We start from the raw sequence: 17,614 nt of genomic DNA on the forward strand, positions 1-17,614 counted from the left end.
CCACAGTGATTTCTTGTCTGCAGAACTTCTGCCCAGCAAAGCATCTTCCCAAGAATGTGCCTGCCAGTGAGTAAAACGGATGTCCTACTAGAACTGAGAAAATTACAATTGTGTGTGTGTGTGTGTGTGTGTGTGTGTGTGTGTGAGAGAGAGAGAGAGAGAGAGAGAGAGAGAGAGAGAGAGAGGGAGAGAGAGAGAAAAGCTGAGGAAGACAGGATGGTAAATTGGGGAGGGAAAGCATGGATGGGGAAAGGTAAGAAGAGAGAGAGTGGGGTGATGGTGTGACTACATTTTAATTTTTAAAAAGTACAATTTAAATCTAACAAAGTTTTTTTTTATAATAGATAGTATACTTCAATTTTTTTTTTGGCTTAATTTTACCACAAAGTGGCAAATCCTCTCCCAGGTTCAAACACGGCATTGGTGACATAACATGGAAATTTAATCGAGCATCTCTGCCCATGATATAGAGACTCCGAAGCATGAAGCAATGGTGCCCTTCTGCCTGTAGTGAAGCTGGGGTGAGGTAGTGAAGACGCCATGTTGTTAAGAGATGAGGTGCTGTGGAAAGACTCACCATAGCTCTGGCCTCTGAGTTAACATCCATAAACGTGTGTCAGAGAGCCTCATTATGCTTCTCGATGACATTTTACTCAATTTTTTGGTCTAAGTTATCGTTATGGTTACGGTTAGGCATAATATATACTCTGTAATGGTATTTTTATGACAAAATGAAATAAGCCCCTATTTCAAGGTATCTAAGGGGATATATAGCTCCTTTAACAAAAACGGTTGTTTAAGAAACAAAAGTGAACTTTTAAATTATTTTATAAGAAAATAGATACTAAAAAATAAGATGCATAACTGAAAACACACTATTTCAGAGGTTTCTGCTAAAGCTTGACTGATTGTCTGAAAATAGAACTAGACAAGATTATATTAACACTCTTAACCTTGGGACACAGGTCTACTGTAAGTGAGAACATGGCAATGAGCTGGTTAGATTATTCTTCTCACAAGATGTTTGTAAGTTTTCGTCCTTATGACCATGAATATGATGAGATTCCAAGACCCACTAGCAACTCGGTTATTATTATAGTCATTATCTCGGTCTATAAGGTCGATACACAGTCCACAAGCAATAGGGTCCTTGAGGTTTTAGAAAGCCAACTGTGGTTGAGTTTAGGTGAATCTTAGCTGTAAGGCAGATTGTTTTAAAGCTGCTGCCTCTACTTGCAAAACTAGCAAAGGAACCAACTGTAGGTCGATGAGATGGGGGGGGAGGGAGATAACATCTGAATATAATAACCAGAAGGGGAAAATAGAGCAAAGAAATTTGCTGGGTTGGAGAAATAGACCTCTGCATCGAGCTGAAGACCAGTTTGTGGAACAGCACTTAGGGACCAAGACACACTTCCTGGCTTCAGCCCTGTGCTTCCTCACAGTGCAGTGTCTCTGTAGCTGTGGGATTAATTATATTGGTAAACAGGTCCCATCAAACAGGATAATTTTTCACACCTATAAATTTAGTATATATTTTTGTGTCTAAAATATAAATATATTATATACTATTCTATCTATCTACTCACCCCCTATCTATCTATCTATCTATCTATCTATCTATCTATCCATCCATCCATCCATCTATCCATCCATCCATCCACCCACCTATCCATCTATCTGTATTAGACACATAAATATCGCCTCAGAATGACTGGACCCCACTCATGTTGCCTACATGTATTCAATAGGCATGGAGTCTTAAAACAAGATGATTTTGCAAGAAAAGAAAATCTTTTCCTGGTCTCGGTTGGAGATGTACTCTCACCATTCCAAACTACAATGTACTTCGAACTCTTTTAGAGGCTAGACACAGACACTTCACTAACAAAATTCACTGGGAACAAAAGAAATAGAGGGCATGTTCCTCCCTAATAGGTTTTGAATTATTTTTTGGAATGATTATTGACTGTTCTCTATTTATGGTAGGGCTTTGAAATTATATAACTAGGCATGGTTCACGACACACTCATTTTAGAGATTTCATATCATAATACTGAGTGTGCTTGGCAGTGCAAAGTTTATTTCTTCTTCTCTAACCTAATTAAGAAGCCTTGTTCCAGTCTCTTAGGACAGTAATGGGTCTAATTTTTTTGATCAGTGCCTCAAGCCATTTGTACCTCAAGAGCCCTGGTACATCTTTTCTATCTTGTTTCAGTTCCTGGCTTTTAAGAGCATCTCTATTAAAATATTAGGTAATTAAATAGAGAATGGGGAAGAAAATAATCCTCCCTAGAGACAAATCCAGTTTGTTTCCTCACGTAAAAGACTTGAACTTCATAGAAAAAATATAAAACCATCTCCTTTTCATTTCCACTTAAGTGAGCTAGAAACCAGGTAGTGATTTCACAGCACAGAAAATCATGCAATGTAGCACTTGACCCATTTTATACATTCTTCCTCGACTAAATTATGCAGATGAGGGAGCTGATATCAAATGCATATAAATGCTTTGCTTTTCTGAGGTTCAGAGTCCCCTTAAAAGTTTAGCGTTCATAAGACAACAGTTTTACTTCATACACTGGACTGTCTAGAAATGTTCCCAGTCTGTGAGTGTGGATGTGCATCCTGCTCACTGACAGACTGGGTGAATAGTTAGAGCATCTAACCTACTAACACGGTGTATTCCAACTGTGTGGTTACCACCATCCCTGACTGCTGGGGCCTGCAACTTGTGGAGATAAAGCACTATTTTGAAGCAATATGGTTTGCCCCAGTGTCTTTCTCTAGTGCTGTCTGTCAGACTTAATCACACTTTGTCTCCTTTTCCATTTATCTTATTTTTGGGGAATCCTACAATTGGGAAGCTGAGAGCGGTAAAAGAAGGAAGGCTGTGGGGCATAAGTTTCTGTCATCCACTGACAGGAACATAAAGCATGTTCTTTCCAGAAGAGCAGGGAGCACCACTTCTAGCACTAGCTAAACAGGAGCCATTTTGACCTACAACAGAGGGATGAGAAGCCAGGAACATGTTTGGTGGAGTGTGGTATGGTGGGTGCAGGGGGTGCTGGCGGGGTGGGGGGTACCTTTGTGGGCCCATGCTGAGGAACTCCCCCTGAGGTACCAGCCACACAATGGATAAAGTATGGAATAGAGTTTATTTAGGGCATGGGGAGGGGAGTTGAGGGAGTAGAAACAGGGAAAGGCAGAGAAGGCAGAGAGAGAGAGAGAGAGAGAGAGAGAGAGAGAGAGAGAGAGAGAGAATAGTAGAGGCCAGCCAGCCATGAGCACATGGAAAGGGGAGTGGGGAGGGGAATGGGGAAAGAAGGGACAGAGGGGGGCAGAGGGGAAGAGAGCCAGAGAAGAGAGAAGGGGTCAAGCAGTCCCTTTTACATTTACTCAGGCATACCTACCTGTTGCCAAGTTGCTGTGGGGCAGAGCCTAGAAGAAACTCTAACGGCCATGATGCTACAACTGAAAATGGCCGATTGTGTCGTGAGTGTAGGAGTGGCCACTGTTAGAGGATTCTGGCTCAGTAGCTCTAGGAAGTAGCCTGGGAATGTGTGTATTGTAAAGTTTTAAATTAATTTTCATGTGTCTGTGTGTGCGAATGTCCGTGTGTGGTGTGTGTATGCATGTACACATGCAAATGTGGACATGAATGCACAACTGTACATATGTGGACTTGAATCAGCAGTCAACTTGGAGAAGCTGGTTTTCTCCTTTATCATGTGGTTCTGGGGATCAAACTCATGCTGTCAGCTATGGCAGCAAGCCACTCTACCCACTGAGCCATACTGTCAGCCCTTAACGTTTATTATTGTCACCAGGTTCAATGTAACTTTTTTTTTTTTTTTTTTGGTTTTGGTTTTTTGTTTTGTTAGTTTTGTTAGTTTTGTTTTAGAACCTGACAATTACCACCCTTTTAACATATGGTTTCGTTTGTTTTTAAGCTTGAGGACAATTTATTTAGAACTTCAAAGCAAAAGTCCAGGGAAGTCAACTTGTGAATCTTTAAAAAAAATTCTTTTTTAAAAAACTATATTTGTAATTGAAGTAGAATTTTCCTCTCTGTTTGTCTTCTCTCTCCATTCTCTCCCAGCCAACTTCTGTTAAAACCTTCTATTACCCTTCAAGTTGATAGCTAGATAGGCTTTCTCTTTCACTATTGTTACACACACACACACACACACACGCACACACACACACACACACACACACACACGCACACATGGACACACGCACGCACACACACAAACGCACATGTGCTAACTTCATGAATCTTTGCTGTACATGTTGGTGTGTTCACATGTGTATGTGAGTACATATACAGGTGTCCAAGTGGACTAGAAGGTGGTAGTGGGCCCTGGACCTGGGAGGAGTGGAGGGATGGGAAACCGTGGTTGAGAAGTATCACATGCATGAGAGAAGAATAAATACAGAAACACAAATAAGAAGGCCGTAGTTGTGTGGTTCACATACGGGAGGCTGCTGCAGTAGTGGGGTTTGCACTTGGATCTTCTACTCTGTTCCCTTGACCTGAATGTCTGTTTAGTACCATCCCATGCAGCCTTGCTTACTATCACTGTACATAACTTGAAATCAGGTGTGTGTGTGTAGCTTTTTCAAAACCTATTTTTTAATGGTGGTTCTTAAATGCTTTAACCTCCCGTTTAGCCCGGCACTCACCAGAGGTAGTGGGAAAGAAAGGATCCTGGGTAAGTGGACCGCTTTAGGTGGCTGCTCAATCCACTTGAAAACACTTTACAGATACACCAGTAGTCCAGTTTAGGAGAGTTAAGTTAGCAGCAGGGGTAACACAACACAGCAGGAGCAGCCAGGCCTCATTCTCATGAGTCAGCAGGAGGGACCAGGGTCAACAGGAATGCCAGGAAGAGATCCCAGCTGTGCTTCTTTTAGTGACTGGAAGATCAGGTAAGACTCTAGAACAGTGTTGCTCAGCTAGCTCTATAGGCAAGCCTAGCTTGGCCTCTGTCAGCATTACCGTAGAGTCCTATTTTTACCCTCAAAACATCATGTGTCCTCCTCAGGTCCTACCTCAGCATGTGCATCTGTCTCAGCTGACATTACTTTGCCAATCGGCCCAAGTCTGAGGAAGCGGCAAGATACTGTAGCACTCCACCAGAGGCTTTTCAGTGTATTTCTTTCTACGGAGTCCTGACAAGCACAGCTCAGCTATGAAATGTAAGGCGAACTAATACACGGGTGCTGTTAGCAAAGAATCCATCACATAACCTTTCACACGCTTGCTTTAGCAGAACAGCCTTTCTCCTGTGCCTACTTTAGCTAAATGGTCCTTCAAGAGTCTACATTAGCCTTTCACCCGTGTCTGCTTCAGCTAAACATTCCTCTACATGTTTGCCCCCAGGAAAACACCATCCAACCAACTTTCCAAAGAACCCTTAGGTTGGTACCACCATCCTTATACCTTTGCTCAGGCCATGTGTTGATTTAGCTGTCATTGATTGTTTTGTACTTTCAAATGAATTTTAATATTGCTTCTCCAGCTTTTCTGAAGGATAGGATTAGCATTACTTGGCATTGCATTGAATCTACAAAGTGCACTGGGGGAGATAACTGCTTTCATGGCATTAGTTCTCTGATATTCTGAACTTTTCAGATCTAGTATCTTCAACCCTTTCTAGAGGGTCTTTTCTGAATTTTCAGTGTTGGTTTCTATGTCTTTGGTTAGGTTTATTTTAAGGTATTTTTGTTTAGTTTTTGAGGCTACTTTGAGTGGAATTGTTTCTGATTTCCACCTGCATTACTGGTGTATAAGATGGCTAAGTTTTCTGTGTTGATTCTGGATGCTGCCGCTCTGCTGAAAGTAAAAGTTCTAAGAGTTTTCTGGTGGATCTTCTAGGGACTCCAGACTCTAGACCTGCATATTTATTACCACTGTAATTTTACTGCCTCTGTAGATAGGTTTAAATTACTTGTCTTGATTTAAGGATCTGCATCTGCATCTATAAATTCATTCATTTCTTTTAAATTTTCTGATGGAATGGAATCTGTATTTTAAAGGCACACCCAAGTGATTTTCTAAATTTTATTTTTTGTTACAATGCCATTTTACCACTAATTTTAGTGACTTGGACATTCTCTCCCTTTTGGATGCTTTGAATACTGGTTTGTAAATCTTACAGATCTTTTCAAATATCCCACTGTTTGCTTGATTTTTTTTCCCAAAGCCCTTTTGAGCCATGATGGTTGGAGTGGGATCCAGAGAGCAAACACTGAACTTCTACACTGTTGCATTTGGGTTTTGATTTGATTTGATTGTGATTATGCATTGATTCCTCTCTCTTTGAAAAAGAAAATATTTGTTATTCTACAAGAGCACACAGTTCAGAGACTTGAACTCTTAAGGAGAATATGTTTCTTTAAAAAGAGAATTTGGAGTTTTACTCTTTGGAGGGTTAGACAGAGTTGAGAGTTTTAGATAAGCTTTGAACTTCAAAAGAGACTTTGGATGTTTTAAAGAGACTGAAATTTTAAAGCAAACCTGTAGGTTCCGGGAATTTTAAAAGTTGGAGTGTTTAATATTGTGATATTGACTTGAAGATGACAGTAAAAAGTTACGGACTATCAAGTGGAGTGTTAGTGTGTCAAGCTGACAAGTCAACAATTGTGATTTTTGTCAACTCGACACAAACATAGGCATATCTGTAAATAGGAAATGTTAACTGAGACAATGCTTCCTTACGAGTGGACTGTAAGTCTGTGGAGTATTTACTTGATTACTGTGGACAGCAGCACCACTCATGGGCAGGCAGTCATGTGAAATGTAGGGAAGCAGGCTGAACAAGCCAGCAGAAGAAGAAGCCAAGAAGGTGTCTTTCTCCAGTTTCTCCCTCAGTTCCTGCCTTCAGATGCCTGCCTCGAGTTCCTGCCCTGGCCTTCTCCAGGCTCTAAGGTTCACTACTGATTTATTTATATGAGATCTGATTTCTTGATGCAAGCACTTAGAGCTATAAAATTCCCTCTTAAGACTTGTATATGCTTTGGTATGATTTTACTTTTATTCAATCCTCTGGATTTTTTAACTTCTTTCTTGATTGCTTCAATAATTCATTCTGCATTCATTAGTGTGTTCTTTAATGTTCACGGATGTGTGAATGATCTGTGGCTTTTGCTGTTTTGTTTCATTTCACTGTGATCATACATAACAGAAAGGATTTTTCAGTTTTCCTTATTCGTTGGGACTTGGTTTGTATCATAAGATAGTTATGGATTCTAGAGAAAATTCCACGCAGTCTTCTCAGTATTTGGGTGGAATATTCTGTAAATATCTGTTAAGTCCATTTGATCTAAAGTATCATTTAGTTCAAAATTTTTTTCTCTGTTACTTTTTGCTGGGCTCATCTGTCAGTTGGTGAGGGTGGGGCAGTGAGTTCTACATCTGGCAGCCTTTGTCTTAGGAAGTTGAGCACCCCTGTGTTTGGGGCATAGACATTTAGAATTCTAATATCCTCTGGGAGGATTATCCCTTAATAAATGTGAAGTACCTTTTATCTCTTCTGACTAGCTATACTTTAAATTTGATTTTGTCAGACAATCAAACTTCGACTCCTGCTTGCTCCTAAGCTTTTTGGTTCAGAATACGTTTTCTATCTTTCTACCCTGAGATAACATCTGTCTTTTCTGGTGAGTTGTCTTTCTTGGAGACAATGAATAGACAGGGCCTGTCTTTTAATCCATTCTGATAATCTATATGTTGATGGAAAGAACTGAGACCATTAATAGAGGATGTGAATTTCTAAAAGAAAATCCAAATTATATTACTATTGCACCAAAAGTTTGCAATATACTGGACATTTATGTGACGAATTCTGTGAATTTCATCCTGTGGCACTTGCCTATCTCATTGTCTCTCAGAAATAATAAGCAATCTAATACACTATGTGAGCTAACTGGAAACTAAGTTGCTGCTCTGTTGTTGTGAAGAGACACCCTAACCAAGGCCACTCTTAGGAAAGAAAGCATTTGGTTGTGGACTCATGTATGGTTTCATAGGGTTATCTTCATGGCAGGCAGGGAGGCAGGCATGGTGCTGGGGAAGTAGCTGAGGACTTCACACCCTGATCTGTAGACTAGGCAGAGTGGAAAAACCCTAGTCTGCTGTGGGCTTTTGAACCTCCCAGCCCACTCCCAGTGACACACCTCCTTCAACAATGTCACACCTACTCCAACAAAGCCTCACTCCTCTAACAAAGCCACCTTTCCTGATTCCATGCCACAGTGATTAAACGTTCAAGTATATAAGCCCGCGGGGGCCATTTTTATTCAAACTACCACAGACGCTATGTATAGCCAAGTTCAAACAGCAGCATACATAGTGACACTGTATCTCTCTTATTGCCCAAACCTGTATTGCTATATATATAAATATATATACATGTATATATTAATATATGTATATATATTTATATATATACATATATATATACTTACATATACATACACACATAAACACACATACACACACACACACACACACACACACACACACACATATATTAGCTTAATAAGGACTGTCTTCATTAGAGTTTTACTGCTGTGAACAGACACCTTGACCAAGGCAAGTCTTATAAATGACAACATTTAATTGGGGCTGGCTTACAGGTTCAGAGGTTCAGTCCATCATCAAGGCAGGAACATGGCAGCATCCAGGCAGGCATGGTGCAGGAGGAGCTGAGAGCTCTACATCTTCATCCAAAGAATAGACCGGGCATCCTCAGGCAACTAGGAGGAGGATCTCCAAATCCACCCCCACAGTGATACACTTCCTCCAACAAGGCCATACCTTCTAATAGTGCCACTCCCTGGGATGAGCATATGCAAACTATCACAGGGACAGTGAGTTTGTTCAGGAACTGACAATCATTTATAGAAGACATAACTGCTCTCAGTATAACCATTGTAATAGTTGATGACCAGTAAAACACATTGCTTTCTGAGGATTTCTTTTCAGTTTGAAAAACAATCTTGAGTTAGGATTTCATAATCTTTTTTTAAAGATTTATTTATTTTATAAATATAAGTACACTGTACTTATAAGTAGCTGTCTTCAGACACACCAGAGGAGGGCATCAGACCCCATTACAGATGGTTGTGAGCCACCATGTGGTTGCTGGGATTTGAACTCAGGACCTCTGGAAGAGCAGTCAGTGCTCTTAACTGGTGAACCGTCTCTCCAGCCCCAGGATTTCATAATCTTAAGTGGATTCTCGTCACCTCTAGTTAAACTTACCAATCGTGTGGAAAGGCAGATGATGGCACTTGAGCGCTGAACATATACTGTGTATGTTTTTGGTTTGCCTGATGGTGATTCTATAAAGATGACTTGAATAAGTCCCTTCCGGCTTGACCACACGTCTCTGTAGCTCCCTGTTCCAAGTGATGAACTTCCTGAACTTCCCTCAGCTTTGTTGGTTGTATTACATTCCTGCTACTCTCCCTTATTGGCGTTCGTGCCATTGCCCTGGGAAATGGCCAGGTTTTTTGCCATGTGGATGCCTTCAGTGACTTATTTCCTAGATTTTATTAATAGTATCTTGTAAAAGCAAATCTCCAAAATCTCAAAGAAGTAAGAAAGGCATCCTAAGATTTAGTGCACGTAACCTCTGAGGGACCAGTTGCATTGTCTTCAGGAAGTTCTACAAATTCTAAGGTCTATGTCATATCCTTATACCTCTCAAAGCAAAGGGAAAAAAGAAAGGAAAAAAGAAAAGAAAGACATCAGACGATAATTGTATATTTGTTCTGTGGGGTACAGGAGGAAATGGTGTTTTCACATGAATTGCTAATCATGATCCTTTCTTTTCAACATACTTCATTCCCTTTCAGTCCTTGTACTAAAGTTCAGCTAGCCAAGCCTGTTTTTATCTCCTTCTCTCCCAAATTCCTGTTCTCACACTGTGCTTCTATAAATGGAATATAAATATTCCAGTTTGCCCAGTTCAGGGGCCAGTGATACATACGCACATTAGACGCATCCAATTCTGAATGTCTTCATCAGATGTGGATACTCCAGAAATCCTGAGGCTCCCAGTCCCTGTTGGGACTGACATTACTTGAATGTGTTCACATCCTTAATTTCATTATAAGAAAACTGAACTCAGCCCTCAGTCTCCTGGAGTTAATTTATTATGTATATTGTTCCCATCAAAGCTAATGTGATTGACCTAATGGGAGTGTTTGGATAAATTGACTGGCAAATTCAGCCAAACTGCCTTTTTTTTTTATTGGCAATAACATCTTACGTGGCTCAAAAAAAAATACGAAATAATCAAATAAGATTTTATAAACACTTTGTATCTTTGACCCAAGAAATTAGAAAGCAACTCATTTGGAATATGGCTATCAGGTGTCCATGTGGTACATTTCAACCTGCAACACCATTAAATCAAATAGATTACTACTTTACCAAATAGGGAAAAGCTAAGTCCCTCATAATACCCATATGAAATAATAATTTATACACATGACCCATGTATGTAGTTCAAATAATGTCACTTATCTGCTACAATACTTATCTCACTTAAGGTAATTTAATTCTTATTTGTCCTGTCACATTCTCAGTTCAAATCCAAGGTTGGTGGAGGCTCTGAGATGTGTTGGTTGCTGTGATGTGGAAAATGAAATCCTAATGTAACCTGGGCATCCTATTCTCTGCAAGGCTTTGCAGGACATTGAGAGTCATAGTGAACAACTAGGGTTGCAGAAGAATTTGACAAATGTACCTTCAAGTGCATGGGTTAAACATTGCTAGTTTTACCATGGTTTCGGTTTCTTGTAAGCATTTCTATAAGCCCCTTCTACATGCGGTAACAATTAAAGCAGAGAGGGAGCACGGGGACACGAGAGGAGTTGGTGGAGGACAGTGAGAAGGTTGAGATGGTGTAACATAGGAGTCATGCATGGAACTCCCAAAATAATTAAAGAAATCCTTCCTGAAAGGACAAGTAAAAAGGAATGCTATTCTTCAAAATGACTGGTGTATTATAAGCTGGAAATTAGGATTACGAGTTCACTCATCTTTAATTGTTGACAAGCAATCATACGTAACGGAATAAATTCGTGGTTTTTGAATGATTGGAGGCCAGCAATGGAATAAGTGGAAAGGAAAAAAAAAGCAGCATTCACGTTAAATTTTGTTACTTACTGCTCCATCAGGCTAACAAATATTTACCTAACTTCCCGAGAGAAGTCAGAACCACATATTGACAATGTTATTACTTCTTAAGAGGGAAATTTTCTAATATTGGTCTATTACGGTTATGAGTCATTTCCAACCAAACATTAGTGTTTCTTGGGAATTAACTGTTTTTATCTTTAAAGTTAGATTCTATTAAACAAGGCTCGTCGGGGGCAGGAGGAGGCTAAAGGAAATCTGAAGCCGGTGTTATTTATGGATCCGTTTTTCAAATGTAAAATTAGAGAAAATGAAATGCTGGTGAAACCATGAGTCCAGCTGACCCAGCGGAGTTAAGTGTGTAGAGGGTGAAGGTTGGTATCATCAGTCAGCAGTGACTTCTTATGTTAGGTCTATTATGGAATGAGATAACTGCCTACATGTATGCCTTTCATTAGGCATTCTGAATGAGTGAGTAAAACCTTTAATATCATTACCTTATGACCTCAAGTTTTATCAGGTGATCCCATCAGAAGACAAAGCTCCTCTCACCTCTTTAAACACAAAAACAACAAGCGCAGGTTTGCAGAAGGAATTTCCAAGCCTGGCGAGCTTATTGAGTTGCATCCTTTGTGTTGATCTTAAAAGCAAAGTCATCAACAATAAGAAGATATGGAAAGGCCCAACAGATCTCCTATTATAGCCCCTTCCTTGGAAAAGTAATGTGTGAACTAGTGTCCTTCAGCTAGTGAGAGTATCATCAGCTGGGATCAGCTTGATTCTGTGGAGACAGAAGACACCGAAAAGAGTCTGCAAGGCAGATTTCTCCTCTGACAAAAGTTCTCCTCCTGTCAATAAATCACAGTCATACTGACTGGAGAGCTGGACAGGTGTCTCTCTTTTGCTTTGTCTTCCACTCCTAAGGTCTTTAATTTTTTTTTAAAATAATGCCATACTGTCCAAGTGAAACACAGTGGGGGCTGCCTGCTCTGGACTCTGAGAGCTTCTGTCTTTCTGCTTGGCACTGCCCTTGGAGATGGGTTGTTAAACTTAGACCCTAGAATTTGAAGAACAGAACTTCAAAAAAAGCACTGCTCTCTGGATGGCGGTGAACACAGAAACTCACTGGTAGACAAAGGGTGGGGAACAGTGCCCGTGGAGTGCTCAGCCACAAATGGGACTTCTGTGTCTGTCCTGATCTTTCCGAGTCTCAGGTACCATTGCTGAAGACGTGGTAAGAAAGATGGTAAGAGCAGAAGTTACGGAGGTCGGGTGCAAAACAGCATCTCCTAGCTCTGTCAGGACAGCTGCTCTCCTGGGTTCACAGCAGCTGGGCCTGCTTCACAAGATCCTCACAAAGGGAGGACGGTTAACATTTAAGCATGATAGGATGGCTCACCAGCCCTCCCCGCTAGCTGAGGAGCGATTGGCAATTCTATGAAATTCTCAAAGAATCAGAAAGATATTTTAAAAGCACCGTTCTCTAACATAAGCAAACTATCCTACCATTTCTCTGAAATAACAATGGTAGAATAGTTTCTTATTCAACTGTTTAGTAAGAGAGTTTTATATACTGTAGGAAAAATGCTGAGGTAGAGGAGAAGGGAAATTTGATAAAAGCACATTGTAACACTATTTTGTCGTGGGTTCAAGTCCCAAGTTGGGCGCCACCTGTAGCGTGAAATATTTAAAAAAAAAGGAACCATGCTAACACAGGGCTTGCAGGGCAGATGGCCTCTGCTTGTCTCCAGCCTGGCAGACAGACCAAGACGCATGCATTCTTTCCTTTTAACCAGAGCTCTTTCTTCCTGTCTCACTAAATTCTCATTGTTGGCTGTCGCCACACACACCCTGCACTTCCAAATTCCCGTGGACACCACGTTCTGCCATACCTTTTTCTCTGGCACCCAGTTGAGTCGCTGCTTGAACGAAAACACCACACAATCTTAGTTTGGAATCAACAGGTAACACGATTGCTGGTGGCTGAATCTAACATCCTAATTTTGTAAACTAATCGGTTATAAATCCTCGGGTGGCAGATTGCAGTGGATCGGTCACTTGAACTGACAGCCTCGAGCGGCAAACACTGTACCTCGATGCCCTCTCCAGTTCCAAACGAAGCTTCTTTCTCCTGCCTCCCTCTTCCTCTCTCCGACCCGGAAGTCCTGCCCACTCACCCAGTGATTGGTCCCTTGTAATGTTTACTTATTAGGGGAAGATCCTATCACAGTCCTGCATAGAGGAATAAGTCCTCCGCAGCAGAGGAAGCTATGCTGATGAGTCTTGAGGAGATATACACATTTTACAGGAGAAACAGATCTGAGTGGAAAATTAAAACAGTTACGGGTGTATCGGAATCTGTGGTAGCACACATAATGTTGGTATTTTACTTCACTTGAGATCAAATTTATATAAGAAACTGAAATTTATCAAATGCTTATTCCAACGTAGGTATTATTCTTAGTTCTTATTCAATCCTTATATATTATTCTACCATTTAAAACATGCTATTAAGGATGTTATAAAGGCCATTGTGTGAACTATAAGAAATTGCAATGAAGATTTTTTTCCTAGAAGATTGAGATTTATCATAAGGGAATGTGAAAATACTTGGAGTTGACTCAGAAGTAAATAATGTACAAAAATCAGAATTAAACTGAAAAAGTGGAAGTCTTGATAAGTATAAGACTTGAAATGGAACTAAAAGGGGGGGGGGTCATCACACAGTCTAGAAGGGCTAAATTCCAAAGAACTGACAACATCAGGTGTTGATCAGGCTGAAGAGCAACCGGAACTCTCATTGTTGCTGGTGTGAGTTGTGAAATGGCTTACTTACTGAATTACTTTCTTAGACAGTTTGAGATTTTTGTAAAAAAAAAATACTAAGTATGATTTTATCACATAATCTAGCAATAATGCCTCTTAGTATTACCTAGACGAGCTGAAAACTTCTGTCCATACAACCCCCTACATACAAATATTTATAGTGGTCTTATTCACAACTGTGAGATTTGGAAATAACCAAGATATCTTTCAAGAAAATACTATTTGGTAATTGAAAATAAATGGATTACCATTTATATTTATGGATACAAGATAGTAATTAGCTTAAACATACAGAAATGAAATAACAAAGAGTGGTCTCAAAAGTCAACAATGAACTTAATTATTTCTCAATATTGGTTCATCAGTTGTGAATAATATGACTTTAATGCCAAATGTTACAGTAGAAGAATCTGTGTACAGAAGGGAAAAGGTATATGGATGCTACCTGTGCTTTGTGCTTTTTTTTTTCCTGTAAATCTAATATTGCTCTAAAAAAATAGGAATTTATATATTTTAATATTAATGAAAATTAATCTATTAACTGAAAAATACCTCAAGTCTAAGATTTAGGGCTCATAGGTAAAGTTTTGTTGGCAAGGAGGAAAAAACTATTTGTATAAAAGTATTTTCATACATACATTGGAGAAAAAACTCAAATATTCTAAGGACAAACAAATCATTTTAAACTTAAAAGTGTGTTTATCTGGAGTTATTCTCAGCCTTCACACACAGTGCATTGAGCAACTTAATTTTACTCATAATAATTCTAGTTCTTTGGATAGAATAATCTTGGAAGAAGATACTGACAGCCAGTCTCACTAAAATGTAGAAATAATATAAATAAAAAATTAAAATAAAATAGTATACTTCCCAATAAAATGAAAATTTTAACATTAACCTGAGGAAGTGTCATACTTGAACTTTTATAAAATATGTAGTGATTGCAAGGTATTTTATAGTTGAGATCTTTGGGGGTGGTTCCTAAGTCAGAATCATCACTTGGAGATGTCCCTAGAAATAAAGAAGGGACAGGGAGGGACCCCAGGAACTTTGTCTGATTTCTGACCTCTGACCTCTGACCCTAACCATTGTAAACAGATAAAGAATGCATACCTGAACCTGGTGTTGGGGATCAGATTAATCTTCCAGGATTTAATATATGTGATTGAGAGAAATTGAAAAGGAGGCGGAGCTTAGCTTTACTGCAGCTGTGCCGAACAGACAGACAAGCTCTACTATTCCTGTTTCAACCAACTTCCTGTCACTTAGATTATTTAATGGAAGAAGGTGTGTTTTGCATCCGTTTTGGCTGGTTCTATTGCTAAGGACAACATGGTTTGGAAAAGTATCGTGGTTTCAGGAGCATGTGACAGGCGGCCGTTCACCTCATTGAGAGCCAGGAATAAAAGAAAAAATAGTGAGGAAGGGGCCAGTTCATACCTCAGTTACAAACTCCCAATAATAATGTTATTTATGATTGTACCAGTCAGTTTACCTATTGATCAGGTAGAGCCCTCATGATACACTCACTCGACCAAACTATGACTTTCAGTCAGGCCTTCAACGCATGAGCCTCCAGTGGGGGTGGCTACTTCACATCCAAGTATGAACTCGTCTGCGTTTTCCCTGCTCACGTATGTGGGTATGGGCTGTTCGGATTTGCATACGTTCTTTTCTTCTGATTAAACAAGAGATTTGAGGCTTTATGTGGCTGTTACAGAAGCTAAGAATCTGAAACAACGTAGACACTGATGTATATCATGGTAGAAGTAGAGAGTAGGGTTGTGAGACCTAAGATTAAATGGGTCTGGAATATCCTGCTTGAAACTTCCCAGCACCAGCAGCGGGTCACAATGTGAGCCTCATGGCTACAGCCACGATTTTATACCTTTTTTTTAAACAACAGAGGATTTCCCCCCAGACATTTAGGAAAACAAAGACAAAACAAAACCCTACTAGCACTTTACAAAGTACCCATAAGAAAATACTTCTCTCAATGTATTAGCAATATGCCATCGTCGTCCCCATGACTTATGTGGGTCTAAAAAGTCTTGATTAACATAGTCCTGTAGAAATGGTATAACCAGAGAATAGGAGGAGCATAAATTGTCACTGTTTGTAGACGTGTACATTTATAAAATCAGGATAGCGACGAAAAGCATTCAGATCAGCTTCCATAATGAGCACAGATCCAATGTGAGTTCTCACAGCACTGTATGCCTGCTTTCTCTATACTCTTTTGGCAAATGTAACACGAGGTGAGGGATAATATTCAAGCACCATAATAGCAGCAATAGCCAAGAACAATAAAAGAATCACAAGATTCCTTAGATTCTATTTGCCAAACTGGTAAATTTACTGAGAGAACACTATCCTTTCTTGTGTGTGAGAAGTGTATCTGACCCAGCATTCGAACCTCTCTCAAGGGAAGGGGTAGATGCTCCCTGTAGGGAAGGGGTAGATGCTCCCTTGTAGGGGAGGGGTAGATGCTCCCTTGTAGGGGAGGGGTAGGTATTCTCTGTAGGGAATGGGTAGATACTCCCTGTAGGGAAGGGGTAGATACTCCCTCGTAGTTACTATGTGCTGCTTCAACTCCTATTATGCTTGGAGATTTAACAAGATAGAAAAGCCAGCCGTTTGTTGGGCAATGTTTTACTATACCTGTGCTTGCCTTCATCAGTTGTACTGGGGAATGAGAAACAGAAGAGAAACTTCACAGAGCCCCTCCTTCAGCTGTCTGTTTCATGGAATTACCAGAGGCATTGTTGACCTGGAGCCCCAGAATCCAAGCACAGTGCGATGGATTTCACTGTTGCCATATGGACCACCTCCCACTCTGTTGACCTATATGTTTTTTACCCCTGCCACCCCCACCCCAGAATTCCTCAATGTCCCGAAGATTCGCACCTGCTTATCAGCTTAGCAAAGTTTCTGTAATTACAGAAATGAGAATTCTATATGGTCTGTCTTTTAGGTTTTAAATTTTGCTGGGGGCTCTCTACCCAACTTTCCCTAGTTAAATGCCTCATCTCTGAGTTTCTGAGAAAAGAAATGGGAGAGAGAGAGAGAGAGAGAGAGAGAGAGAGAGAGAGAGAGAGAGAGAGAGAGAGAGAGAGAGAGAAAGCAGATTGAGAACATGTCTGTCACATTCAGGACTGCAGAAATCATATTTTCTCCCATGTCAAAAGCACAGGGGTTGTCTTATTGAAAAGGATGCACAAAGACACAGTACTGAGTTAGACCCCTGAGTACTGAGTTAGAGTTCTGAGTTAAAAGCGTGGTTTGATGTTTGATGGTGTTCATGTTTGAGTATTATTATTCCTCGATTCAGATGTATTTATTTTAGTGCTGGCTGTTAATCTCTATCATTTTATCACAGAGATTCAATGTAGACATCTGTCACGTCCATCCAGAATACACGGTAATCTAAATCATTGCTTGGAGAAAATGATAACTTGCAGTACTCTTCCCTTCAGCTCAGTCTATAAATAGATTAGAGAAACAGCCAGAAGAAACCATGGATGTTTTGGACTTTGAAGGCACCTCCGAGAGCCAAAGTCTGGAGAGATAGAGTGATTTGGCCAGTTACCGACCTCAGCTTGCCAAACAGTCTGGTTCCTGACGCTCTTT

This window comes from Rattus norvegicus, chromosome 14 (genome assembly GCF_036323735.1).
Source record: "Rattus norvegicus strain BN/NHsdMcwi chromosome 14, GRCr8, whole genome shotgun sequence".
In the NCBI taxonomy this organism is placed as follows: Eukaryota; Metazoa; Chordata; class Mammalia; order Rodentia; family Muridae; genus Rattus; species Rattus norvegicus.